Source organism: Scyliorhinus torazame, chromosome 17 (genome assembly GCF_047496885.1).
Source record: "Scyliorhinus torazame isolate Kashiwa2021f chromosome 17, sScyTor2.1, whole genome shotgun sequence".
NCBI classification, from domain to species: domain Eukaryota; kingdom Metazoa; phylum Chordata; class Chondrichthyes; order Carcharhiniformes; family Scyliorhinidae; genus Scyliorhinus; species Scyliorhinus torazame.
In genome coordinates this window covers 10,757,186-10,785,045 of record NC_092723.1, presented here as the reverse complement: position 1 = coordinate 10,785,045, position 27,860 = coordinate 10,757,186, and the positions used below count along the sequence as shown (strand labels likewise).

Sequence of the window (27,860 nt, the reverse complement as noted above, 5' to 3'; positions counted from 1 at the left end):
GATTTAAAAACTAGGGGGAGAATGTTAAAATCGAGGCTTTGCTTGACAAGGAGCTCTGTGGCTCATCCGGCAGAGCGGTGATGTACATATGCTTGCCTGCTGTGTAAAAACAGGGCAGCAAGGTAGCACAGTGGTTAGCACAGTTGCTTCACAGCTCCTGGGTCCCAGGTTCGATTCCCGGCTTGGGTCACTGTCTGTGCGGAGTCTGGACGTTCTCCCCGTGTCTGCGTGGATTTCCTCCGGGTGCTCCGGTTTCCTCCCACAGTCCAAAGATGTGCTGGTTAGGTGCATTGGCCATGTTAAATTGCCCTTAATGTCCAAAGAAAAAAGGTTAGGTGCGGTTAAGGGAATAGGGTGGAGGTGTGGGGATATGGTGGAGGTGTGGGCTTCGGTAGGGTGCTCTTTCCAAGGGCCGATGCAGACTTGATGGGCCGAATGGCCTCCTTCTGCACTATAAATTCTATGATTCTACGATTCTATGTACTTGAATTCAAGGATCTCACCTACAACGCCCAAGATCTCAGAATAACCAAGATTATTCCTGTGTCCCTTAGATAGCGGTTTTCGTGTGAATCCATCGTGCTCGAAGGTTGAACAGGTTTCAGGTATCTAATAAGCACCAAGATATCAAGGTGGATCAACAGCCATCAATCTCACCTTTCAGTTTGAAGGTGGTGGGTTTAAGTCTTACTCCAAAAAGTTAAGCATAAAATTTAGTCCACTCTTTGTTCGAGCAAAATAGTAAAGATGGTGCATGGTTCGATGTTTCATCTTCTGGATGAGGTGTCCAACCGAGGTCTCTCAGCTGAAGACAGAAGTTTCAATGCCAGTAACTTGAAGAGCAGAGGAATTCTCACTGGTGTATTGGGAAGGCTGAAGTCATATTTAATTGGAGAAATTATCTGCTCGTTCGATATTTAATGTTGGGTATACAGTCTGGTCATTGAGAGACAATGGCTGGGTTGAGAGAGATGGTGTTGACCTCGAGCTGTGTCTCATCCCCATATAAGTGGAAACTGACTATGTGTTTTGGATGATATATACTGACCACAGGAAGACCCCAATAAATATAGTAACTGACCCCAGACAGAGCCTAATGAATATAGTACTTATACTAGACATACCATGATCGAAAAAGGGACTGATGCTAGACAGATACTAATCAATAAAGGAACTGATCCTAGACAGATACCAATCAATATGGTAACTGACCCAGGACAGATCCCACTTCGTGTTGTAACAAACATCAGTTAGATCCAAATTAAGATTGTAACTGAGCCAAGGCAGACACAAATCAATGTGGTAACTCTCCCTAAAAAGACCTGAATCACTATAATAAGTAACTCTGGACAGATATTAATCAATACAGTAACTGACGCGGAGTTTTATGATGCAGCTGAGATTAATTGTTGCAAGGGTTGGGCAAGGTTCAGAGATAGGGATGGGAGGGGCCGCGAGGGATTTAAAAACTAGGGGGAGAATGTTAAAATCGAGGCTTTGCTTGACAAGGAGCTCTATGGCTCATCCGGCAGAGCGGTGATGTACATATGCTTGCCTGCTGTGTAAAAATAAACAGCACCTTATGTCGCTGAAAAAACTCACTGAAAAGGACTCATTAATGCCAATGACACATCTGTTTAATAAAGTCATTTTTTTGCCCATAGTTTTAGCTCGAAAATGACCTTTAACTTTCTAGCCCCAGGGCACCGTAACTGGGAAAATGTACTGAGGACTCCAACCAACCGATCTCCACCTCCCTTCCCCTCCACAACCCGCACAAACATACCAAGCCCCCCAACCAATCAAACCCACCCCCACCAACCAAAGAACAGCACTCACCCCCCACATCCCACTGAACAATCAACCATCCAGCACACCCAGTCCTACCCACTTACCTGTCCCTGGCTTCTCAAAGTGGAGGAACCTGTAAATGTGCCCTACTTTACGGCAGCTGGAACCATAAAGGGGTTCCTTTTCCTCCAGCTCTCCAGCCCTCAATACCTGTTTTCTGTGGGCAAATTGGCTGCTGTATTTCTTATGTTAGAACAGTGACTACACTTCTGACCGTACACTATTGGCTGTAAGGCACTTTTGCATGCCCTGATGGTGTGAAAAGTGCTGTCTAAACAAAAGCTTTTCTTTTTTTTTTGAGATCACAGAGAGAGGACACACACACACATGTACACACACACTAACAGGAACATAGCAATTAGGAGCAGAAGTAGGCAATTCAGCCCTTCGAGCCTGCTCCACCAGTCAATCAGATCATGGCTGGTCTCTTCCTGGTCTCAAATCCACCTCCCTGTCTGTTCCCCATATCCCTTTAACCTGTTTTTAAAATCCGAAATATATCTATCTCCTTCTTGAAACTATTTAATGACTCAGATTCCGCCGCGCTGAGACAGCGGGTTCCACAAATTCACCACCCTCTGCGAGAAGGAGTTCCTCCTCATCTCCGTTCGAAATCTACCGCCTCTCAACCTATATCCGTGACCTCTCGTTCTAATCCCTGTGGCTCCTCACTATCATGCAGATAGCGTCACTTCTTATTAAATCAACCCAAACAGCATCAATTCTACATAAATTGTCCCTGGCAACCTGCTACCTTGGACAAACTGCACCTCACAAACCACGAGAAGCCAATTTAAGAAAACTCACATCCCATCTCCCGCTGCCCCAGCAGAATCCTGACCAAACAGGGCCAGCTTTTCCCAGCCCGAGTGGGTGGATTGCCTTCGCTTTCAGTAATCAGCACCATCAGGCAGCAGGTGCTTGAAGAGGTGTTTTCTCTCACCTCTGAATGACAAGTCTTTATCCAGCAGACACGTCCACTTCAAACCTCTAATCCAGTTTACCAGAACAAGGTCCACATTCCTCTCGCCTGCTGAAGCTGTGTGTGAGGCTGAGCTTGCCTCGGCCGGGTCATTGTTGAAACAGGAGGTGGAAATGCACCTGTGAAATGTCTCCCGCCACTTTCCCTCTCCCTGCTCGGCTTCCCCCCCCACCCCCCCCCCCCCCCTCCGCTCCATAAGGAGGCAGGCTTCACAATAATGAACTGTGGGTGGTTACAGGAAAAACAGGTGACATCAATTCCGGTATGGCGAGCCTGTCCTCAGGAGTAGGTGATTTTTTTGTTTAAAAAAAACCCACAACAAACACACAGGATTAGTGGCATTCCCCAATCTCACCCGGAGGTGGCTGTGCCGTGCTAACATGCTGAAAACAAGTGCGTAGGTGCATGGAAGATTAACCTGCCCCATTTTAATACTGGTAAGGGGTTGTTAGAAGATGGATGCTGACATTCCGAGTACAGAACATGCCAGCAGGGTTAAAGCAGCTGCCAGGTGGGGTCACGGGCAAATGTCTGGCAAACCTCTTACCTCTTAGAATCAGAGAATCTCTGCAGTGCAGGAAGAAGGATGCGGCCTACACCTCGTTTTGCTCAAGGACAGCGTCAGATCAGTGGCACGATAGCACAGTGGTTAGCACTGCTGCTTCACAGCGCCAGGGTCCCAGGTTCGATTCCCGGCTTGGGTCACTCCCCCCCACAACCCTCTGTCGTGTTTGGGTGTTCCGATGCACAAACGAACCAACACGGTTGTAGATGGTACAACTCTGTTTTATTGTCTTGTACAATAATAACTATTAACTCCTGGCTGTGGTTCGTATTTTACCAGCTAACCTGTGGACCCAGCCCTAGCACTATCTTAGTGAGGCACTCAGCACATGGTGTATGCCTGAGTGGCGCGCTGTGAGCTCTGTGCTCTGAGCTATCTCCTGGTAGAATGAGCGGGAACTGTGGTGTTCCCTGTTTTATAGTGCGTGTGCTCTCACTGGTGATTGGCTGTGATGTTGTGTGTGTGTTGGTTGGTCCGTCTACCTGTCCATCAGTGTGTGTGTGATTGCACCATGATATGTTAATATGGATATCATGACACCCTCGACTCCCTTGTCAACCGAAAATCTGTCCATCTCAGCCTAGGACACATTCAGGGACCCAACCTCCACTTCTCACAAGGGATAAAAATTCCAAACACTGACAATCCCGAGAGAAGAAATTCCTCCTCATCTCCATCCTTCTTAAATGGGGGAATCCCTTACTTTGAAACTGCGCCCCCTAGTTTGAGGTTGCTCCATGAAAGGGAAACATCACCTCATCATATACGCCATCAAACCTCCGCGGTACGCTTCAGTAAGATACGAACAGGAGTAGGCCACTTGGCCCCTCGAGTCTGCTGCTCCAGTCAATAAGATCATGGCTGGCCTGGTTGTAACCTCACCCCACATTCCTCCCTACTCCCAATAACCCTGCACCCCCTTGTTAATCTAGAATCTGTCTTAAAAGTAGTCAAAGACTCTGGTCCCGCTGCCTTTTGAGGAGGAGTGGTCAGAGAATCCGCCCCCTCCGAGTGGACATCTTTTTCCTCATCTCAGTCTCTCACCACTCATTCTTCTAAACTTCAATGAGTACAGGCCTAATCTGCTCAACCTTTCCACATAAACCCCTTTCCCTAATAAAAGGGTGGCACGGTAGCACAGTGGTTAGCACTCTTGCTTCACAGCGCCAGGCTCCCAGGTTCGATTCCCGGCTTGGGTCACTGTCTGTGTGGAGTCTGCACGTTCTCCCCGTGTCTGCGTGGGTTTCCTCCGGGTGCTCCGGTTTCCCCCCACAGTCCAAAGATGTGCAGGCTGGGTGGATTGACCATTCTAAATTTCCCTTAATGTCCAAAAAAAAGGTTAGGTTGGGTTATGGGGATAGGGTGGAGGTGTGGGCTTAGGCAGGATGCTCTTTCCAAGGGCCGGTGCAGACCCGATGGGCCGAATAGCCTCCTTCTGCACTGAAAATTCTACAATTCTATGATAAGACAGGCCCTTTACCCCAGGAATCAGCCAGCTGAATCTTCTCCGGACTGTCTCCAATGCAAGTATACATTAAATAAGGTGAACAAAACTGTACACGGTACTCTAGGTGTGGTCTCACCAATGTCTTGTTTAATAAGGATACGTAGAGTCCACATCTAATAAAATAAAGAACTTTGATTTATTTACAGTCACAGTACATACAATTCCCAGTCGATCCCTACCAGATCTCTATCTGGTGGGTGCCTTATTGGCTAACGTTTTATACAATGCTAAATGGAGTTCCCTGCCCCTCAGCGGGGTAGCTCGTACTCCGTGAGAACCACAGCGAAGGTCAGTATTCCCACCCCATAAGTCCCATGCGGGATATTACACCCTGTATAGTTAACGCAAGGCTTCCCTACCTTTATACCCACCCTACTTTCTAATCGAGTCCAACATTCTTTTTGCCTTCTCAATTACTTCCTGTAACTTGTTTGGAGCTTAATGGACAATCACGTCCCTCTATAATCGCAGCACTATGCAAATCGCTCTGTATTTAAACAATAATCAGCCTTTTCCCACAATATACTCCATCTGCCCAAAACATCCACTCACTCAGTCACCCACCTCCCTTTGAAGGCTTTTAGTATCCTCCTCATAACTTGCTTTGCTAATCACCAACTATCTAGTTTACCGACATTACAGCAGCAATGATTCCAAGTTCCTTGGCTGTGAAGCACTTTGGGATATCCCGAGAACACGAGAGGCGCTCGACAAGTTAGAGCTCCTCTCTAACCAATGTGAACATTGCACTGCCAACCTTCACAGCTGTCTGTCCAGCCAGTGGCCTCAATGTAGCCGCCAAGCATTTACTTTCACCGTCCCGAGGAGATGGAGCGAAACCATTTTGGTGAGGCTCGGTTTTATCCTCTTGAGGCAGCACTTTAATATAAATGGAGGGTGAAGCAGTGTGGTTTGGGGGTAAGGGTGACACAGCCAAGGTGTTTCCCAAGACAAGGTGCTTCCCCCACCCTAACAGCACGGTGGGTGTACCTACACCACAGGGACTGCAGCGGTCCAAGGCGGTGGGCCACAGTCACGTTCTCAAAGGCAATTCAGGATGGGCAATAAATGCTCGCCTAGCCAGCGACGCCCACATCCTTGAAAGAATGAAAATAAAAGGATAAGATTGATAGTCTTGTGGACCCACTACCTCCAGGAGCGCTGAAGAATATCCTTTAATCTAAAGATAATTTACACTATGCTCTATTATTTCAAACAAATATGCTCCTTCTCTTTATTTGCTACAGGCACCGAACTGAATTGGATCATTCCAGGATTAATTTGTGGAACCCTGGTTTCAAGTGATTTATTTGCCTTTAAAATATGACAGTACACAAGCCCCGTCTGAGACAAGATGGTCATCTTCAATCCAGCTGTGTGCAGCCAACAATACCTTCCCTTCATGACTGAGCGACGGGTGTGCAACTGCAGCTCGTAGCCAAGCCCACACGGACAAAGAGGCTTTTAGATGAGTTTATTTTGAAACAAAAAGCCTATTTTGATGAATCTGCGCGGTGGAGTACAGTGCCAAGCACATCTGCCATGTGCTTTTGGGGCATTTGAGCAGAGAGAGCCATGTCGAGCAGCTCGCTGGCACGGGAATCGGCACGAGGGTGAATCACGGCGACACTCTGGACACGGGGCAAGTGCACACTTGGTGGCACGGTGCCAGCCGTGACTGGTTTCACTTTTTACACAACTGTGGGACAGCAAATGTACGAAGAGCGCCCGATTGTGACCTGTGTTATGAAGACCCCTTAAAGTCCTAAAAAAATGAACTGACAGGAGTTATTTAAAATTCAGGGCAGGGGCTAAGCCAAGGGACAACACATCAAGGCAACAGCACATGTGCTGAGCCAGACTGAAGCATCTGAAAACACCACGAAACTCAGGGATTTGATTATCCAGTCCCCATTGTCATTTCAACCACTGTACAAATTATGAAGCACTTTTTGAAGGGCTGGGTTTGTTGCGCAGTGTGAAACATGGCAACCAAATTGCGAACACCAAGCTGCCAAAAGCAGCAATGTGACAGTGACCAGGGGGAGCGGGTGGCGCAATGGCAACGTTACTGGATTAGTCATCCAGAGGCCAAGGTAAACCTCTGGGGACATGGATTCAAATCCCACCATGGCAGCAGTTTTAAAAACAATGGGCGGGATTCTCCGTAATCGGCGCGATGTCCGCCGACCGGCGCCAAAAACGGCGCAAATCAGTCCGGCATTGCGCCGCCCCAAAGGTGCGGAATTCTCCGCATCTTGAGGGGCCGAGCCCTCACCTTGAGGGGCTAGGCCCGCGCCGGAGTGATTTCCGCCCCGCCGGCTGGCGGGAAAGGCCTTTGGCGCCCCGCCAGCTGGCGCGGTAATGACTTTGCCGTGCGACGCATTCGCGGGAGCGTCAGCGGCCGCTCACGGCATCCCCGCGCATGCGCAGTGGAGGGGGTCTCTTCCGCCTCCGTCATAGTGAAGACCATGGCGAAGGCGGAAGGAAAAGAGTGCCCCCACGGCACAGGCCCGCCCGCGGATCGGTGGGCCCCGATCGCGGGCCAGGCCACCGTGGGGGCACCCCCCCGGGGCCAGATCGCCCGGTGCCCCCCCCCCCAGGACCCCGGAGCCCGCCCGCGCCGCCTTGTCCCGCCGTTCGAAAGGTGGTTCAATCCACGCCGGCTGGCGTGGGTTGACAGCGGCGGGACTTGGTCCCATCGCGGACCGGAGAATCGCCGGGGGTGGGCCCGCCGACCAGCGCGATTCCCGCCCCCCGCCGAATCTCTGGTGGCGGAGAATTCGGGACATGGCGGGGGCGGGATTCACGCCAGCCCCCGGCGATTCTCCGACCTGGTGGGGGGTCGGAGAATTGCGCCCAAGACCTTGAATTCAATAGTAATGGGTGATCATGAAACTATCAATGATTGTTGTAAAAACCCATCTGGTTCAGTAATTTCCTGTAGGGAAGGAAATCTGCCGCCCTTACCTGGTCTGGCCTACATGTGACTCCAGACCCACAGCAATGTGGAACTGCCCTCGAAAATAAACAATGGCAATTAAGGATGGGCAGAGAACGATGGCCTTGCCAGAGACGTCCACATCCCAATAAAGATTCTCCGTAGCCCGACCCCAAAATCGTGTTCAGCGATCGGGCGGAGAATGGATTTCCGCCCCAAAATCGGGTCCTGCGCAGGTTTGACGCTATTCCGCCATGCTCCGCCCCCTCTAAACTGGCATCACCGTGACATGCATCGCTGCAACGGCGTTGGCGAGTCATTGGCCGGCCCACCTGCGATGCTCCGCCACCGACGGGCCGAGTTCCCAACTGTGCAGGTCACATGTGGTCCCAGCTGTGCAGGAACCCGGCATGACGGCTGCGGATGTATCCAGCGCCGCCACACCCGCCCGGGATCTGTGCCGCTGGCCGGGGTCAGGCTGTGGGGGGGGGTCAAGGTTGGTGAGTTTGGGATCGTGCACGGCCGGCTGTCGTCTTGTACAACGCGACTTGTGCAGGTTGGCAGCCGTGCGCGGCCTGGGACCCGGTCATTCTCTGCCCGTTTTCGGCGCGGGCGGCAGGAGTTTCAGTCGGCGGCAGTGCTAGCCCCTCACCGGTACCGGAATCGGTGAGGGCTTCACGCCGATTTTTCGGTCGTGAAAGTCTACACACGCTCCGCTGACGTGGGCACGTAGTCTCCCAAACGGAGAACCCAGCCCTCTATATTTTTTAAAAATCATCTGTTCTAATGATGTTGGTTGAGGGATAAATATCGGCCAAGAAACTGGGAGAACTTCCCAACTCTTCCTCTAACTAGTGCCACGGGATCTTGTGCATCCAAACTAGTGGGCCGATGGGTCCTCACTTTAATGTCTCAACTGAACGGCACCTCCAACACAGTAGCACTTCCTCCGTATGGCACAACCTATGGCTGACAGGTGAGCTGGCTACCACTAGCCATGGCTACACCTCAGATTGTGGTTGTAGTAGTGGCCAACTTTGATGGTGTTCAACTGAAATGTGCACATCTGTGCATCAACTGGTACAAGCCTTAATGCAGAACGCAAGTTGCTATAGCTTGAATACAGTCTGGGGATAATAGTTCAAAAGAAGCACAGAGGGCAACCAAAACTTATCAGGGTACTCAGTGGTGCTGTCAAATTCAGAGTGCAAAGGATTTGGAGGAAAATATCCGAGACAATAAGTAAAAAGGAATGCTTTGTTAAGGAATGAGTCAGAGAATGCAGTACCTAATGTCAAACAAAGGCGCATCTATCATGAAGGTCCTTGGTTCAATCCATCTCCTGTGTTAAATTAGCTAATCTCAACCAAACACTTACAAAGGGGAAAATAGATGTGAATTTATAAAACGTCTTTCAAAGCTTCAGTGATTTACAACCAGTGCCGCATGTTTGAATTATAGAATCATAGAATTTACAGTGCAGAAGGAGGCCATTCAGCCCATCGAGCCTGCACCGGCTCTTGGAAAGAGCACCCTAGTTAAGCCCACGCCTCCACCGTATCCCTGTAACCCAGTAACCCAACCTAACCTTCACTGTTGCAATGCAACCCCCCCACCCCCCCCCCCCCCCCCCCCCCCCCCGCCAGTGCAGAATCTGCAATCACAGGCTGCATTTTACAGGTCGATCAGGGGGAGGGGACTTAGGGTGGGGATGTAGGATTAGTCACCCCAACCCACCTAAGAAGAAATGTCAAACCGTGGCTGACCTACATTCGGCAAATCCCCCCCACGCGGTAACAAGTTTCCGGCAGCTATAACGGCCCCAGCAGCCACGGATGAAGAGGGTAAGGTCATCGGAGAGAGTTGGATCTGGGGTTTTAGTTGGCAAGGCCTTGGGGAGGCTACTAGAGTGGAGGGGGAGGGGGGGTGGCGCAGGGTTTCAAGGTCAGACATGGATAAATAGAGCGGGTTATCAGCTTGATGTGCACTCGACACTTCCCAAAAGGACGGACCCCACTTCCTTCCCACCTGGTAAGCAATTTGATTAATAAAAAATAAAAAAATCACCCTGCCCACTCCCACCCACCGACCCAGGCCAACCTTATTACAGCGTGGGCAGTGTATTTTGCAGCTCGTTTGGCTTGGTAACAAGTTCAATTGTCACTTAGATTATTTATTTCAAAATGGCGGCTGATTTCAGTGCCTGCCCGTTGACCGTATTATGGAGGATATCTCAGGGACGGGCAGGAAGGTAGTGGGCTTACCACCCCTTTTTAACTCACGTGCGCAACCCCCCCCCCACCACCCTCCTCGCCAGCTGAAAACTCACCCAGCAGTGGATCTATAAAATCCAACCCCATCTATAAAAAAGAACACTAATATCAATAACTGTCTCACATGTGTTGGAAGCGTAGGGAGAAGCATAAACCATTCATTCAGCCCCTCAAACCTCTTCCGTCAGCCAATCAGATCATGGTCGACCTGCACCTTAACTCCATTTAGCTGCCTCGGTTGTGTAACCCTTGCCCAATGTAAGTCTATCCGTTAGGGTTCTGAAATTTACAATCAGCCTAAAGCCGCAACAGCTTTTGGGGGAGTTCCAAATTTCCACTGCACCCATTTCTTGTGTCTGTAAAACACAATTGTGGCATCTCAATAGGTTTACATGAATGGCCTCGATGCGCCTCTGTAAGGCAACCCTCTCACCTGCTTGTATTTTACAGCTGCCGAGAGGGAAACCCTTGCAATCTCAAGGAAGGCAATATAGGTCCAGAGTTTCCTCTCCATTTACGCATGTTTAGGGAGTGGCAATTGCGAAGAGCCTTTCTACTAGCTCCTCAATTCCAGCTGCTTCCAGAATCCTGCCGTGGAAGGGGTGGCACAGTTAAACACCCACACCAGGCCTAAGCAGGGTAGAGTCACAGAAAGCGCTCCCCAAAATGTGCTAGCGACACCTCAGCAACGCAGAGGTAACAACATGGGGGACGCAACACCAATAACATTTCTTCTTGGGGGTTGGGACTTTTTTCCTCTTTGAGCTCCCTTGGGAGAAGTGAGCCCCAAAAGGCTCAGGTAATAATGATAACTATTAATATTTCAATCACCTTAAACCCTGGGAACCCAGGGAAATTTCACAAGAGCACAGGACAGACAACAGGGCAGAACTCCTGCACAGGACATATTTAGCAGAGGCTCTGTCCCCTGAAGCTTACTGAGGTCATAAATCCCCACGGGAACATTCTACAGTCAGAACCCTTTAACAGACTCAATTATTGGAGAGAAATGTACCCATTTTTCATCTTTCATTTCTAATGTTAATCAAATTGACACCACTGAAATGGTTTTCCTTTCCATTGATTACTTGAATTTAGCTCGGTTGCCATGGCAACGCTGCTGGAAGTCATGAGCAATTGGCCGGGTACTGGAATCAGAGGAAGATGAAAAGAAACATCTCTCTTTGATGGGCAATAATTAGGAGGCTAATTAGACAGCAAGATTCAGACAAATTCGCTTAGAACAGAAAGTTTTATTGTGTCCCATTCTGGTCACCGCACTTTTGGGAGAAGGTCAAGTACCTTGGAGAGGGTGCAAAGACGCACTTGAATAGAATCAGGGACAAGTGCTTCAATGATATGAAGAGACTAGAGACGGTGGGATTCTTCTCTTTCGAGCAGAGGTTACGGGGAGATGTTCAAAATTATGTGAGGTTTGGTAGGGGGAAGTTCAGGAGAAACTGTCTCCATTGATAGGGGGGTCGAAACCAGAGGACACATATTAGCAAAAGGACCACAACGAAAGATGGGTTTTCTCGACACAGCGAGTTGTTAGGGCCAGGAATGCAATGACTTGACAAGTGGTGGAAGCACATTCAATGCTAATTTCATTTTTAAAAAAATAAATTTAGAGTACCCAATTATTTCTTTTTCCCAATTATGGGCAATTTGGCATGGTCAATCCACCTACCCTGCACATCTTTGGGTTGTGGGGGTGAAACCCACGCAGACACGGAGAGAATGTGCAAACTCCACATGGACAGTGTCCCGGGGCCGGGATCGAACCCGGGTCGTCAGCGCCATGGGCAGCAATGCAATGCTAATTTTCATAAAGGAATTGAGAATATATAGGTGAAGAGAAAATAATCTGTGGAATCCTGGGGCTAAAAGACCATGGGAGAGGGATGATGTGGAGATGCCGGCGTTGGACTGGGGTGGGCACAGTAAGAAGTCTTACAACGCCAGGTTAAAGTCCAACAGGTTTGGTTGGAATCACTAGCTTTCGGAGCACAGCTCCTTCCTCAGGTGAATGAAGAGGTGGGCTCCAGAAACACGTAAATTATATGGGAGAGGGACAAATTGGATTTGTTCTGTCAAAGGGCTAGCAAACAAAAATTATGAAGGGCAGAATGGCTTCCTTCTGTGCTATTCTAGAAGGGCAGAGCATCACACGGGACAGGGGGCCGTGGATGGGATGGGACTGAATGGATTGCACAATGACTGGTCCCTCAAAGCGGAAGGACTGGGATAGTGAGGACCAGACACATGCGGGTCAGGTGAGGGGAAAGTTAATTTGGATAAGTTCAGATGGTGATAGAATTCTCTATTGACATCAGTTTAAATCAAAAACAAGTCATATTGCTAAGCATCATTGTTATCTCGGAGTGTTCCTTTTGGAGAAAGCTAAGTCAACACCACTCCAAACGTTGTGAAGAGTTTTGGCACCTGTCTGCAGGACAAGCTAATTCCTTGCGCTTGAAAAAGAAGGCAAAATGCCTCAATTTACATTGAAACCACATAAGTTTGCCTGGAGGAAACTTTCAGCCAGGCTGAGCTTGAATTGTAGACTTTGGAAACAACAGGTCAACGTGAGGAACGCAAAGTGTTGATCATCTGCACTGGGATTCAGACATGATACAAATGTATTGTTCAGTTGTCAACCCTTTGCCAAGTCGACCCATGCATATTACATCATTTACTGGCGGTGACTAAAGAGTCACCAGTTTGGATATCAAATGTTGCTGGGGGGGGGGGGGGGGGGGAAAGAGAGACGGACAGCTTCCTCTCAGCCACTCACGTTAGCCAACATGGAATTTCACAGTTTCAGCCCACACAAGATGTTGCAATCCATTAACTCCAAGGAAATTTGTTACAGAATAAATGACTCATTCCAAAGATGGAAAAGCAAATGCAGTAGGTGTCCGGTCGAAATTTAAACCAACTAAAAAAATATCATTAATTTCACTTGCGTCTGTGAAAGCTTCCTCGCACCTCTGTTGAGTAGGGTGACTTGCTGCCAAACACCTGCTTATTGAACTGTGGCGGGCATCTCCTGACTGCCGTTTCATCCCATGTGCTTGTTCCTTCAGCAGGTGACGATCAGGTTCAGGAGCATTGTTGACGTTTTACCTTGGTGTTTTTTATTTGCTTTTTGTTTTCAGGGGGATGTGGGTGTCACTGGCAAGGCCAGTTATTTGTTGCCCATCCTTGGGTGCCCTTGCCCGCGCAACCATATCAGAGGGAAGTTAAAAGTCAACGACATTGTTGTCGGTCTGGATGCACACGTAGGCCAGACCAGGTACGGGTAGTAGATTAGTGAATCAGATGGGGTTTTACAACAATTGACACTAGTCACCATTACTGAATTCAAGTTCCACCAGCTGCCGGGGTGGGATTTGAACCCATGTCCCCAGAGCATTAGCCTGGGCCTCTGGATTGATAGCAAAGTGACAGAGCCACGACACCACCATTTCCTCCTTCCTCGAGAGCAGTGATTATAGCAACCATGCCATCACCTCGTGTCAGTGAGGTCAGCGAGGTTAGCACAGATTGGAGATCGATCTTCTCGGGTTGCTAGGTCACCGCCTGTTTCAGGGGTGGCACGGTAGCACGGCGGTTAGCACTGTTGCTTCACAGCTCCAGGGTCCCAGGTTCAATTCCCGGCTTGGGTCGCTGTCTGTGCGAAGTCTGCACGTTCGCCCCGTGTCTGCGTGGGTTTACTCCGGGTGCTCCCGTTTCCTCCCACAGTCCAAAGATGTGCAGGTCAGGCGGATTGGCCATGACAAATTACCCTTAGTGTCCAAAAATAGGTTGGGTGGGGTTGCTGGGGATAGGGTGGAGGTATGGGCTTGGGGACAGGGTGCTCTTTCCAAAGGCTGGTGCAGACCTTCTGCGCTGTAAATTCTATGACTAGTTAATCTGTTTTAATGAGGTTGAGCAATTATTATTATTTTAAATTTAGAGTACCCAATTATTTATTTATTTTCCCAATTAAGGGGCAATTTAGCGTGGCCAATCCACCTACCCGGCACATCTTTTTGGGTTGTGGGAGTGAGACTCACGCAGACACGGGGAGAACGTGCAAAACCCAAACGGAGAGTGACCCGGGGCTTGAACCCAGGTCCTCAGCGTCGTGAGGCAGCAGAGCTAACCACTGCACCACCGCGCCGCCCAAGAGGTTCAGGAATAAATGTTGGCCAGGTCAACAGGGATGGTTCTTCGGAATAGTGCTGATATTGCTTGTTTCACGTGTACCCGAGGTTGCAGATGGTAGCTTCAGTTTATTTTATTTATTTTTTAAAATTTATAATGGCAATTCATTTTTTTCCAATTAAGGGCAATTTAGCGTGGTCAATCCACCTACCCTGTACATCTTTGGGTTGTGGGGGTGAGACTCACGTAGACACGGGGAGAATGTGCAAACTCCACTCGGACAGTGACCCAGGGCCGGGATCGAACCCAGGTCCTCGGTGCGGTGAGGCAGCGGTGCCAGTCATTGCGCCACCGTGCCGCCCCAGGTAGCCTCGGTTTAATGTTTCAAATAAAGGACATCACCTGCGACAGGTTAGTGCAGCATTCCTCCGTGTAAAGTGTCGGCCTACATTTATAGTGGGCCTTGAGCCCACAGCATTTTGATCAGAGCTGCCAAACTAAAGACTGTAACAAGAGAAATAAGATCGGGGAGTATTTACATGTTGACCATATTGGATATTTCTCGATTACGTCCTTCACCGAACATAGGGATTAGGGTCAGAAGTAGGCCATCATTTGCCTCAGACACATACACTTACACAACCCACACATTTATTCAGATGTGGGTGTGAGAAAGCAACGGCGAACATAAAATTATTGGGCCACAAATATTTTGTCACACTTAACTGCAACTATCAAATTCAACTGAATAAATCTCAAAACATCAAAGAGAGAAAGCTTTTGCTGAGAGATAAGAACTTCCTGGAGTACCCGGTACTGGATGGCAAGTGTTCACCCTCAGAAGCAATGGAGTGCAGCGACCTCGATACCAAGGACAGAAATAGCTACACTGGTACTGCTGGGGTCAAAACGTGATCCACAAGTCGTCTATTATGCTGCACTTGCTGCAAAATCAGCTTTTCCATGGCCACTCAGGCACAACAGTGAAGGCCACAGGTCAGCTGTCTTCCTGCTTGGAAGTGAAAAGGCCGATTTGGTTCGACATAGCCACACACAAAGGCCTCTTCATTCTGCTACAGCGGCATTCTTAGCTGCCATGAAAAGGAGGAGTGGTGATTAAAGGCCAAATTTGGTGGCGGTCAGAGCAGCAGGGGAGGGCACACCAAGTGGCATCTGCGCCAGGGCTAGGGACTGAGGCCGAAATGGAGCTCCTCCATTCACGCTCTGGCTAAGAAAAGTCAGGCAACCGACCGCCTCTACTGCGGCTAAACGTCGAGAGATACGGGACGGTAACATCGGCCGGAGAATCCTGCCAGCAAAGTTGTGTGCGGATGGGCATCAGGCTCGGGCCCCCCGGGTGCCTCTGCCCCCTTTGCCCAAGGTGAAATGGCCCACTAACACTCACCAGCTGGGGTATTCGGGCAGCACGGTAGCATAGTGGTTAGCACTGTCGCTTCACAGCGCCAGGGTCCCGGGTTCGATTCCCGGCTTGGGTCGCTGTCTGTGTGGAGTCTGCACGTTCTCCCCATGTCTGCGTGGGTTTCCTCCGGGTGCTCCAGTTTCCTCCCACAAGTCGCGAAAGACATGCTTGTTAGGTAATTTGGACATTCTGAATTCTCCCTCTGTGTACCCAAACAGGCGCCGGAGTGTGGCGACGAGGGGCTTTTCACAGTAACTTCATTGTGGTGTTAATGTAAGCCTACGTGTGACAATAAAGATTATTATACTGAAAAATGGCGTTTCAGGTGAGGCACTGGAGAAATGCCAACTTCTCGGTTGCAAATGAGTCGTCACGATAGGCAGGGCAGGAATACAGTTTCGAACAACTCAGCAGTTAACTCGCCCAACCGATTAATATTTTTTTCTTAAGTGATTATTATTTCATGGTTGGCAAACCATGTTTGGGCTGAGGTGTGTGTGACATTTTTCAATTCAGACGCCCAATGTCAACATCAAGACACACCCAGGCTGGGTGCGGTAGGGGTGGATACAGAGTCAAGTTCTCTTCTAACAACCTGCTACAATCTGAGGGCCTTGAATTCATTTCCCACGTCAGGTACCCTGTGGCTTTAAAGAGAACCACTAATTTCAGCGCCCAACATTTAGCCGGGGCAGTTTAGTGGAGTTGATCCCGTCTTTGCCAATAGTCTAATTCTGACTGCCGCATGTATTTCGCTTTGCAGAGTGTATAACCACCAGGTTAGTCAGCCTGGATTCAAATGTAGGTGACAAACTTGCAACTTACTCCCTGCATCATTCTGTCTCCTGTGCTTCAATTTTTACTGGAATTTATTCAGTTAAATGAACAAGGAGCCACTCACTGAGTGCTTGTTTGTTTAAACTCAATGTGACACATTCTTGTCTGGCTTGCAAGTAGTTAGATTTAACAATCCACTTTGGTGTGCCAAAAAAATCAAAACAAAATTAAGGTCCACCTAAAGACAGTTATTATAGTTTATACATATTGCTGCTAATCATAAGGTTGTTTGAAAAAAAATTACAGGATAAAGCAATTGGAAGTTGATGCTTATTATAGATCTGTAAAAGCAGCTACCCATTTGATAGTTAGCTCCTCGTTATCCAGTAGCAAACATGAGCTGAAAATAAAACAAAGCTTCCTGATTTTGTCTCCAACTCACTCCCATAAACAAGTGAGGTATTCTGACCAACACTAGTTCCTAATCCGGCAACCTCTCGCCTTTTAAAATTCTCATCCTCGTTTTCAAATCCTCTCGAGGGCCTCATTGCTGCTGTTCCCCCACCTCTCTAACCTCTGCCAGCTCTGCAACCCTCCGTGGTCTCTGCGTCCCCCCAATGCGCTTTAGCATTCCCAGTTTCATCACTCCACCATTCCACAGATCATTCCTTCCCTGACTCATTTTTTTTCTCTCTCTCTCCCTCTCCTCTTTTAAGACACTCCTTAAAACCTACCTCTTTATAAAAAAATAAATTTGACGGCTTCTTTTGTTTTCCAAATAAGGGGCAATTTAGCGTGACCATTCCGCCTACCCGGCACATCTTCGGGTTGTGGGGGCGAAACCCACGAAAACACGGAGAGAATGTGCAAACTCCGCACGGACAGTGACCCAGAGCCGGGATCGAACCAGGAACCTCGGCGCCGTGAGGCAGCAGTGCTACCCACTGTGCTGCCCCCCAACCTACCCCTTTGATTGACCATTTGGTTCTCTTTCAATACGCAATTCATCTCAAATGGCTTGGTGTCAAATTTAGTTTGATAACACTCCTGTGCAATGCTTTGTTGTTGTAATGTTGTTTTTAAACAAATATTTTTATTCGCCTCCTTTTTCACATATTCTTTGTTTGTGTAATGTTAATGTAAGGTTAGTCACAAAGGCCCTGCCTTCTCAACCTCACCCTTCGTCTGAAGTGTGGTGGAATTCAGGTTAAATCACCACCAGTCAGCTCGCCCCCTCAAAGGTAAACGCAGCCTGGGCTCACCTGGGACTACGGCACCTTTGCAAAATTTACAAACGTAATGTTATTGTTATCCCAAATGGGGGTGGTGGGGGGGAGGGGTAATACGTGGGGCACCATTTTTGGTTCTGTTTTCTGAATCCTGTTAAAAAAATTACAACTTCTATGAGAAAATTGCAAGGTATCAAATTTGCTGCAGCAAATGTCAGCTCTCATATTTCCCATCAATCAAAGATTTTGAAGGGACCTACATTCAGAGGACAATTTCCTCCACTTTCTGACGATATGTGTTTACAATTTCCCCAAGAGGAAATTCCACTCCTTTTTTATGTTTTGCTCGCTGACATATAGATTTCGATATTTCAGAGAGACACTGACCCTCGGCTCATTGTCTATACACTGGTGCTGGCTCCAAACTGCTACACGGGGAAATGTTGTGGAGAATTTAAACACACAGGGTCCCACAAATAGGAAAGAAAGAACTTGCACTTATAGGGCATGTTTCATGTCATCGTCCTTGGAGCAGAGAAGGTTTTAAAAAAAGATTTAGAATACCCAATCTTTTTTTCCCAATGAAGGGGCAATTTAATATGGCAAATCCACCTAGCCTGCACATCTTTGGGTTGTGGGGGTGAGACCCACGCAGACATGGGGAGAATGTGCAAACTCCACACGGACAGTGACTGGGGCCGGGAACGAACCAGGGTCCTCACCGCCGTGAGGCAGCAGTTCTAACCACAGCGCCACCGTGCCGCCCGGAGCGGCGAAGGTTAAGGAAAGACTTAATAATAAAGGTAGGCAGAATCATCAAGGCAGACGAAGTGGTTAAAAAGCCAAGAAGGCATAACGGGTCAAATGGGCAACTTCTCATTCTACAACTTCAAGACATGCAAGTGTTTCAGAGGAAATAAGTAGTCTTGGGAAATGGGGAGGCGTCTCCTCTATTGTCCAGCTCAGAAAAATGGTCTTAGCTTGTTCTCACCTTAACTATCCAACCTTCCCAGAACAGCACCAGCCACGGCTCCCCTTCCCGACCCTGCACTATTTCCGCTGTAATTCCTCAAGGATCTATCTTTTACTTGCTGCTTCTTAATAGATACCTTCAGCTAAAGCTTCCAAATGCAAGTTGAGAAAACCCCTCGATGTCTGCACCAACACTCTCCTATTGTTGTCAGATTGTTTGTCTGACGTCCAGCGTTATGGAGTTCCTATTTCCTTTCACCGGGAAAGACTGGAGGAGCTGTAATTTCCTGTAGTTGAACACACGGGAAGCCGAAGCAATCATCTCCAGCCCTGACCATGTCATCTCCACCAATTGCACAACCCTTCGTGGCCACCATTGGTGGTACAACTTCAATATCAGAATTCCTATGCAACCCGGAGGTGAATGTACGCACCATTATAAACCTGTCCAACTCCACAACATTGTCCTCCCCAATCCTCACCATTATAAACCTGTCCAACTCCACAACATTGTCCTCCCCAATCCTCACCATTATAAACCTGTCCAACTCCACAACATTGTCCTCCCCAATCCTCACCATTATAAACCTGTCCAACTCCACAACATTGTCCACCCCAATCCTCACTATTATAAACCTGTCCAACTCCACAACATTGTCCTCCCCAATCCTCACTATTATAAACCTGTCCAACTCCACAACATTGTCGTCCCCAATCCTCACCATTATAAACCTGTCCAACTCCACAACATTGTCGTCCCCAATCCTCACCATTATAAACCTACCCAACTTCACAACATTGGCCTCCCCAATCCTCACCATTATAAACCTACCCAACTTCACAACATTGTCCTCCCCAATCCTCACCATTATAAACCTACCCAACTTCACAACATTGTCCTCCCCAATCCTCACCATTATAAACCTGTCCAACTCCACAATGTTGTCCTCCCCAATCCTCACCATTATAAACCTACCCAACTTCACAACATTGTCCTCCCCAATCCTCACCATTATAAACCTGCCCAACTTCACAACATTGTCCTCCCCAATCCTCACCATTATAAACCTGTCCAACTCCACAACATTGTCCTCCCCAATTCTCACCATTATAAACCTGCCCAACTTCACAACATTGTCGTCCCCAATCCTCACCATTATAAACCTGACCAACTCCACAACATTGTCCTCCCCAATTCTCACCATTATAAACCTGCCCAACTTCACAACATTGTCGTCCCCAATCCTCACCATTATAAACCTGCCCAACTCCACAACATTGTCCTCCCCAATCCTCACCATTATAAACCTGCCCAACTCCACAACATTGTCGTCCCCAATCCTCACCATTATAAACCTGTCCAACTCCACAACATTGTCCACCCCAATCCTCACTATTATAAACCTGTCCAACTCCACAACATTGTCCTCCCCAATTCTCACCATTATAAACCTGCCCAACTTCACAACATTGTCCTCCCCAATCCTCACCATTATAAACCTGTCCAACTCCACAACATTGTCCTCCCCAATCCTCACCATTATAAACCTGTCCAACTCCACAACATTGTCGTCCCCAATCCTCACCATTATAAACCTGTCCAACTCCACAACATTGTCCTCCCCAATCCTCACCATTATAAACCTGTCCAACTCCACAATGTTGTCCTCCCCAATCCTCACCATTATAAACCTGTCCAACTCCACAACATTGTCCTCCCCAATCCTCACCATTATAAACCTGTCCAACTCCACAACATTGTCCACCCCAATCCTCACTATTATAAACCTGTCCAACTCCACAACATTGTCCTCCCCAATCCTCACTATTATAAACCTGCCCAACTTCACAACATTGTCCTCCCCAATCCTCACCATTATAAACCTGTCCAACTCCACAACATTGTCCACCCCAATCCTCACTATTATAAACCTGTCCAACTCCACAACATTGTCCTCCCCAATCCTCACCATTATAAACCTGTCCAACTTCACAACATTGTCCTCCCCAATCCTCACCATTATAAACCTGTCCAACTTCACAACATTGTCCTCCCCAATCCTCACCATTATAAACCTGTCCAACTCCACAACATTGTCCACCCCAATCCTCACTCTTATAAACCTGTCCAACTCCACAACATTGTCGTCCCCAATCCTCACCATTATAAACCTGCCCAACATCACAACATTGTCCTCCCCAATCCTCACCATTATAAACCTGTCCAACTCCACAACATTGTCCTCCCCAATCCTCACCATTATAAACCTGTCCAACTCCACAACATTGTCCACCCCAATCCTCACTCTTATAAACCTGTCCAACTCCACAACATTGTCCTCCCCAATCCTCACCATTATAAACCTGTCCAACTCCACAACATTGTCCACCCCAATCCTCACCATTATAAACCTGTCCAACTTCACAACATTGTCGTCCCCAATCCTCACCATTATAAACCTGTCCAACTTCACAACATTGTCCACCCCAATCCTCACCATTATAAACCTGTCCAACTTCACAACATTGTCCTCCCCAATCCTCACCATTATAAACCTGCCCAACATCACAACATTGTCCTCCCCAATCCTCACCATTATAAACCTGCCCAACATCACAACATTGTCCTCCCCAATCCTCACTATTATAAACCTGTCCAACTCCACAACATTGTCCTCCCCAATCCTCACCATTATAAACCTGTCCAACTCCACAACATTGTCCTCCCCAATCCTCACCATTATAAACCTGTCCAACTTCACAACATTGTCCTCCCCAATCCTCACCATTATAAACCTGCCCAACATCACAACATTGTCCTCCCCAATCCTCACCATTATAAACCTGTCCAACTTCACAACATTGTCCTCCCCAATCCTCACCATTATAAACCTGCCCAACATCACAACATTGTCCACCCCAATCCTCACCATTATAAACCTGTCCAACTCCACAACATTGTCCTCCCCAATCCTCACTATTATAAACCTGTCCAACTCCACAACATTGTCCTCCCCAATCCTCACCATTATAAACCTGTCCAACTTCACAACATTATCCTCCCCAATCCTCACCATTATAAACCTGTCCAACTCCACAACATTGTCCACCCCAATCCTCACTATTATAAACCTGCCCAACATTACAACATTGTCCTCCCCAATCCTCACCATTATAAACCTGCCCAACTCCACAACATTGTCCTCCCCAATCCTCACCATTATAAACCTGCCCAACTTCGGGAAGGTAAGGTTAACTTTAAAAACTTACCTTGCAGGAGAAGCAACCTTCAGACTTTCGGCGGGAGCAGTGTCCAGGGGCCTGTCGGGAAGGTAAGTGTAACTTTAAAAACTTATCTTTACAGCTGCAGGAAGGCGGCCGTGGGGATTTCTGGGAAGATTTGTTAGTACCTGAATATAGGTTGGGCGGTTGCTTGTAGTGTCACCCACCCTTCCACCTCCTCTAACCTAAGGGGTTGAGTGAATATCACGTAAGCATTTTCTTGGTTTATCTAGAGGGGATGGCAGGGAGGCAGTGCAATGTTCCTCCTGCAGATTGTTTGAGGTGAGGGACGCCGCCTGTGTCCCTGCTGATTTCATCTGTGGGATGTGCACCCATCTCCAGCTCCTCAGAAACCGTGTTAGGGAACTGGAGCTGGAGCTGGATGAACTTTGGATCATTCGGGAAGCAGAGGTGGTCATAGATAGAAGCTTCAGGGATGTAGTGACTCCAAAGAATAAAGATAGATGGGTGACGGTGAGAGGGGCTGGGAGGAAGCAGTCAGTACAGGGATCCCCTGTGGTCGTTCCCCTTAGTAACAAGTATACCGCTTTGGATACTGTTGGGGGGGGGGACTTACCAGGGATAAGCCATGGGGTACAGGTCTCTGGCACAGAGTCTGTCCCTGTTGCTCAGAAGGGAAGGGGGGAGAGGAGTAGCGCATTAGTCATTGGAGACTCCATAGTTAGGGGGATAGATAGGAGATTCTGTGGGAACGAGAGAGACTCGCGGTTGGTGTGTTGCCTCGCAGGTGCCAGGGTCCGCGATGTCTCGGATCGTGTTTTCGGGATCCTTAAAGGGAGAGGGAGCAGCCCCAAGTCGTGGTCCACATAGGTACCAACGACATAGGTAGGAAAGGGGATAGGGATGTAAGGCAGGAATTCAGGGAGCTAGGGTGGAAACTTAGATCTAGGACAAACAGAGTTATTATCTCTGGGTTATTACCCGTGCCACGTGCTAGCGAGATGAGGAATAGGGAGAGAGAGCAGTTGAACACGTGGCTACAGGGATGGTGCAGGAAGGAGGGTTTCAGATTCCTGGATAATTGGGGCTCATTCTGGGGTAGGTGGGACCTCTACAAACGGGATGGTCTACACCTGGACCAGAGGGGTACTAATATCCTGGAGGGGAAATTTGCTAATGCTCTTCAGGAGGGTTTAAACTAGTTCAGCAGGGGATTGGGAACCTGAATTGTCGATCCAGTATACAGGAGGTTGAGAGTAGTGAGGTCATGAGTAAGGTTTCAAAGTTGCAGGAGTGTACCAGCAGGCAGGAAGGTGGTTTAAAGTGTGTCTATTTCAATGCCAGGAGCATCCGGAATAAGGTGGGTGAACTTGCGGCATGGATTGGTACCTGGGACTTCGATGTTGTGGCCATTTCGGAGACATGGATAGAGCAGGGACAAGAATGGTTGTTGCAGGTGCCGGGGTTTAGATATTTCAGTAAGCTCAGGGAAGGTGGTAAAAGAGGGGGAGGGGTGGCATTGTTAGTCAAGGACAGTATTACGGTGGCAGAAAGGACGTTTGATGAGGACTCGTCTACTGAGGTAGTATGGGCTGAGGTTAGAAACAGGAAAGGAGAGGTCACCCTGTTAGGGGTTTTCTATAGGCCTCCGAAAAGTTCCAGAGATGTGGAGGAAAGGATTGCAAAGATGATTCTGAATAGGAGCGAAAGTAACAGGGTAGTTGTTATGGGGGACTTTAACTTTCCAAATATTGACTGGAAACGCTCTAGTTCGAGTACTTTAGATGGGTCCGTTTTTGTCCAATGTGTGCAGGAGGGTTTCCTGACACAGTATGTAGATAGGCCAACAAGAGGCGAGGCAATATTGGATTTGGTACTGGGTAATGAACCAGGACAGGTGTTAGATTTGGAGGTAGGTGAGCACTTTGGTGATAGTGACCACAATTCCATTACGTTTACTTTAGTGATGGAAAGGGATAGGTATATACCGCAGGGCAAGAGTTATATCTGGGGGAAAGGCGATGAGGCAAGACTTCGGATGCATCGGATGGAGATAAAAACTGCAGGGGATGGACACAATGGAAATGCGGAGCTTGTTCAAGGAACAGCTACTGCGTGTCCTTGATAAGTATGTACCTGTCAGGCAGGGAGGAAGTGGTCGAGCGAGGGAACCGTGGTTTACTAAAGCAGTTGAAACACTAGTCAAGAAGAAGAAGGAGGCTTATGTAAAGATGAGATGTGAAGGTTCAGTTAGGACGCTCGAGAGTTACAAGTTAGCAAGGAAGAACCTAAAGAGAGAGCTAAGAAGAGCCAGGAGGGGACATGAGAAGTCTTTGGCAGGTAGGATCAAGGATAACCCTAAAGCTTTCTTAGATATGGCAGGAATAAAAGAATGACTCGGGTAAGAGTAGGGCCAGTCAAGGACAGTAGTGGGAAGTTGTGCGTGGAGTCCGAGGAGATAGGAGAGGTGCTAAATGAATATTTTTCGTCAGTATTCACACAGGAAAAAGACAATGTTGTCGAGGAGAATACTGAGATACAGGCTACTAGACTAGAAGGGCTTGAGGTTCATAAGGAGGAGGTGTTAGCAATTCTGCAGAGTGTGAAAATAGATATGTCCCCTGGGCCAGATGGGATTTATCCTAGGATTCTCTGGGAAGCTAGGGAGGAGATTGCTGAGCCTTTTGCTTTGATCTTTAAGTCATCTTTGTCAACAGGAATAGTGCCAGAAGACTGGAGGATAGCAAATGTTGTCCCCTTGTTCAAGAAGGAGAGTAGAGACAACCCCGGTAACTATAGACCAGTGAGCCTTACTTCTGTTATGGGCAAAGTCTTGGAAAGGTTTATAAGAGATAGGATGTATCATCATCTGGAAAGGAATAATTTGATTAGAGATAGTCAACACGGTTTTGTGAAGGGTAGGTCGTGCCTCACAAGCCATATTGAGTTCTTTGAGAAGGTGACTAAGCAGTGGGATGAGGGTAAAGCAGTTGATGTGGTGTATATGGATTTCAGTAAAGAATTTGATAAGGTTCCCCACGGTAGGCTATTGCAGAAAATACAGAGGCATTGGATTCAGGGTGATTTAGCAGGTTGGATCAGAAATTGGCTAGCTGGAAGAAGACAAAGGTGGTGGTTGATGGGAAATGTTCAGCCTGGAGTCCAGTTACTAGTGGTGTACCACAAGCATGTTTTGGGGCCACTGCTGTTTGTCATTTTTATAAATGACCTGGAGGAGGGCGTAGAAGGATGGGTGAGTAAATTTGCAGATGACACTAAAGTCGGTGGAGTTGTGGACAGTGCGGAAGAATGTTACAAGTTACAGAGGGGCATAGATAAGCTGCAGAGCTGGTCTGTGAGGTGGCAAATGGAGTTTAATGCAGAAAAGTGTGAGCTGATTCATTTTGGAAGGAATAACAGGAAGACAGAGTACTGGGCTAATGGTAGGATTCTTGGTAGTGTGGATGAGCAGAGAGATCTCGGTGTCCATGTACATAGATCCCTGAAAGTTGCCACCCAGGTTGAGAGGGTTGTTAAGAAGGCGTACGGTGTGTTAGCTTTTATTGGTAGGGGGATTGAGTTTTGGAGCCATGAGGTCATGTTGCAGCTGTACAAAACTCTGTTGCGGCCGCATTTGGAGTATTGCGTGCAATTCTGGTCGCCGCATTATAGGAAGGATGTGGAAGCATTGGAAAGGGTGCAGAGGAGATTTACCAGAATGTTGCCTGGTATGGAGGGAAGATCTTATGAGGGAAAGCTGAGGGACTTGAGGCTGTTTTCGTTAGAGAGAAGAAGGTTAAGAGGTGACTTAATTGTGGCTTACTAGATGATCAGAGGATTAGATAGGGTGGACAGTGAGAGTCTTTTTCCTCGGATAGTAATGTCTAGCACGAGGGGACGTAGCTTTCAATTGAGGGGAGATAGATATAGGACAGGTGTCAGAGGTAGGTTCTTTACTCAGAGAGTAGTAAGGGCGTGGAATGCCCTGCCTGCAACAGTAGTGGGCTCGCCAACACTAAGGGCATTCAAATGGTCATTGGATAGACATATGGACGATAAGGGAATAGTGTAGATGGGCTTCAGAGTGGTTTCACAGGTCAGCGCAACATCGAGGGCCGAAGGGCCTGTACTGCGCTGTAATGTTCTATGACTTCCCACATAACGCAGGAGGAGCACACCACCACTTTGAACATGTCTGCATGGCGTATCCCTTTAAATTTGTTACAATCTTTTATCTCCTGGCTCTGCTTCCCCTTCACCCCCCCCCCCCCCTACCCACTTGAGCTATTTTATCCTCCCTGCTCTGCTCTCAGTCTTGCTCCTTCTCATGCTCCTTTATCCTTCCGGCTCCGCTCAGTCATGCTATTTCTCACGCATTCTTAATCTCCCGGATCTGCTCTCAGTCTCATTCTTTCTTGTGCTCTTTTATTCTCCCGGCTCCGTTCTCAGTCTCTCTTTCTCGCGCATTGCTGCGGTGTTCAACTACTTTTTAAAAATAAGTTGAGAGGACCCAATTTTTCTTTTCCAATTAAGGGGCAATTTAGTGTGGCCAATCCACCTACCCTGCACATCTTTGGGTTCTGGGGGTGAAACCCACGCAAACACGTGGAGAATGTGCAAACTGTACACGGACAGTGACCCAGAGCTGGGATCAAACCTGGGACCTCGGCGCCGTATCGAACCTGGGACTTCGGCGCCATACAGTGTTCAACTACATTGGACATTGTGAACCCATTACCTTTAGATCCAATAAGAATCTTCCAAATGAAGCCAAGCTGGCAATCTACTTACCATGCATTCTTTAATACGGTCTTAAATACAAGCTCTTATCCAATTTGCTTTAACATGTGGCAATTGACTGCATTATTAGTCATCTGCTGTAATACATTATGACATGAAAAAAATATTTGTTTTTTCTCCTTGTTGATTCTAGAATTTATTCTAACTGCGTGCCAGTTTTTTTTTTAACAAGATTCACAAAAAGTTCTAATAACCTGTCACTATTTCAAACATATCCAGGACTTTCCCACTTAATCCTCTCTAAACCTGAAAATACAGATCTTGTTTTGAGTCTCTTATTGTAACTAAATCCTCTCATTCACTTTGCATCTACACAACAAAACTGCAAACATGTCTTCAACTGTGGCTGAATTAAGTTCATGTACAGATTCATTAGTATTTCCTCGCTTTTTAGTCAATGTATTTCTGTATCAAGGGCAGCACGGTAGCATAGTGGTTAGCACAGTTGCTTCACAGCTCCAGGGTCCCAGGTTCGATTCCCGGCTGGGTCACTGTCAGTGCGGAGTCTGCACGTCCTCCCCGTGTCAGCATGGGTTTCCACCGGGTGTTCCGGTTTCCTCCCACAGTCCAAAGATGTGCAGGTTAGGTGGACTGGCCTTGCTAAATTGCCTCTTGGTGTCCAAAAAAGGTTAGGTGGGGTTACTGGGTTACAGGGATAGAGTGGAAGTGTGGAGTTAAATAGGGTGCTCTTTCCAAGGGCTGGTGCAGACTCGATGGGCCGAATGGCCTCCTTCTGCACTGTAAATTCTATGGTCTATGGTCTACTTTTACAGACCTCTGGATCTGTACTCTACTTCTCTGTATTCCCTAATTCCATGGGGAATTTTATCCTGCGTTGTATTTCAGTTGAATATGTTTTACCAGCAACTAAATGCACTGCTCAGATTATATCTTAAAATTTAAATTTGCAATATTCCTGCACCATTCCCCTAACCTATCTATGTACTGTGTTCTGCAATCCCCTTCTGCCTTTTTCAGTTTTCCTTTCTTCCTAATTGGATAGTAAGTTGATACTGTTCCTGGATTTCGATGCCCAAATTATTAATGTACAAGGAGCACACGAGAGGAGCCAACAGAGAGAAATAGGCTCATTATTATCTGCGCCTCTCCTATCTGAAAAACACTCAAATAATAGCGCATTTGGACGG

The 27,860-nt window shown here is 47.8% G+C and overlaps 1 protein-coding gene across 5 annotated transcripts in view; it reads right to left on the bottom strand.

Annotated features, from left to right (window-relative positions):
- LOC140393707 (solute carrier family 45 member 3) overlaps nucleotides 1–27,860 on the bottom strand; it is a 156,309-nt gene that overhangs the window by 49,705 nt on the left and 78,744 nt on the right. The window contains exon 2 of one of the 5 annotated variants that reach the window (XM_072480010.1): nucleotides 21,940–21,990. The exons of 3 other annotated variants lie outside the window; for them this stretch is intronic. The gene's annotated coding sequence lies outside the window, so the exon portion shown is untranslated. Of the gene's footprint in view, nucleotides 1–2,794; nucleotides 2,938–21,939; nucleotides 21,991–27,860 lie in introns of those variants that run through there. One more of the 5 variants, XM_072480012.1, reaches the window with a different exon arrangement.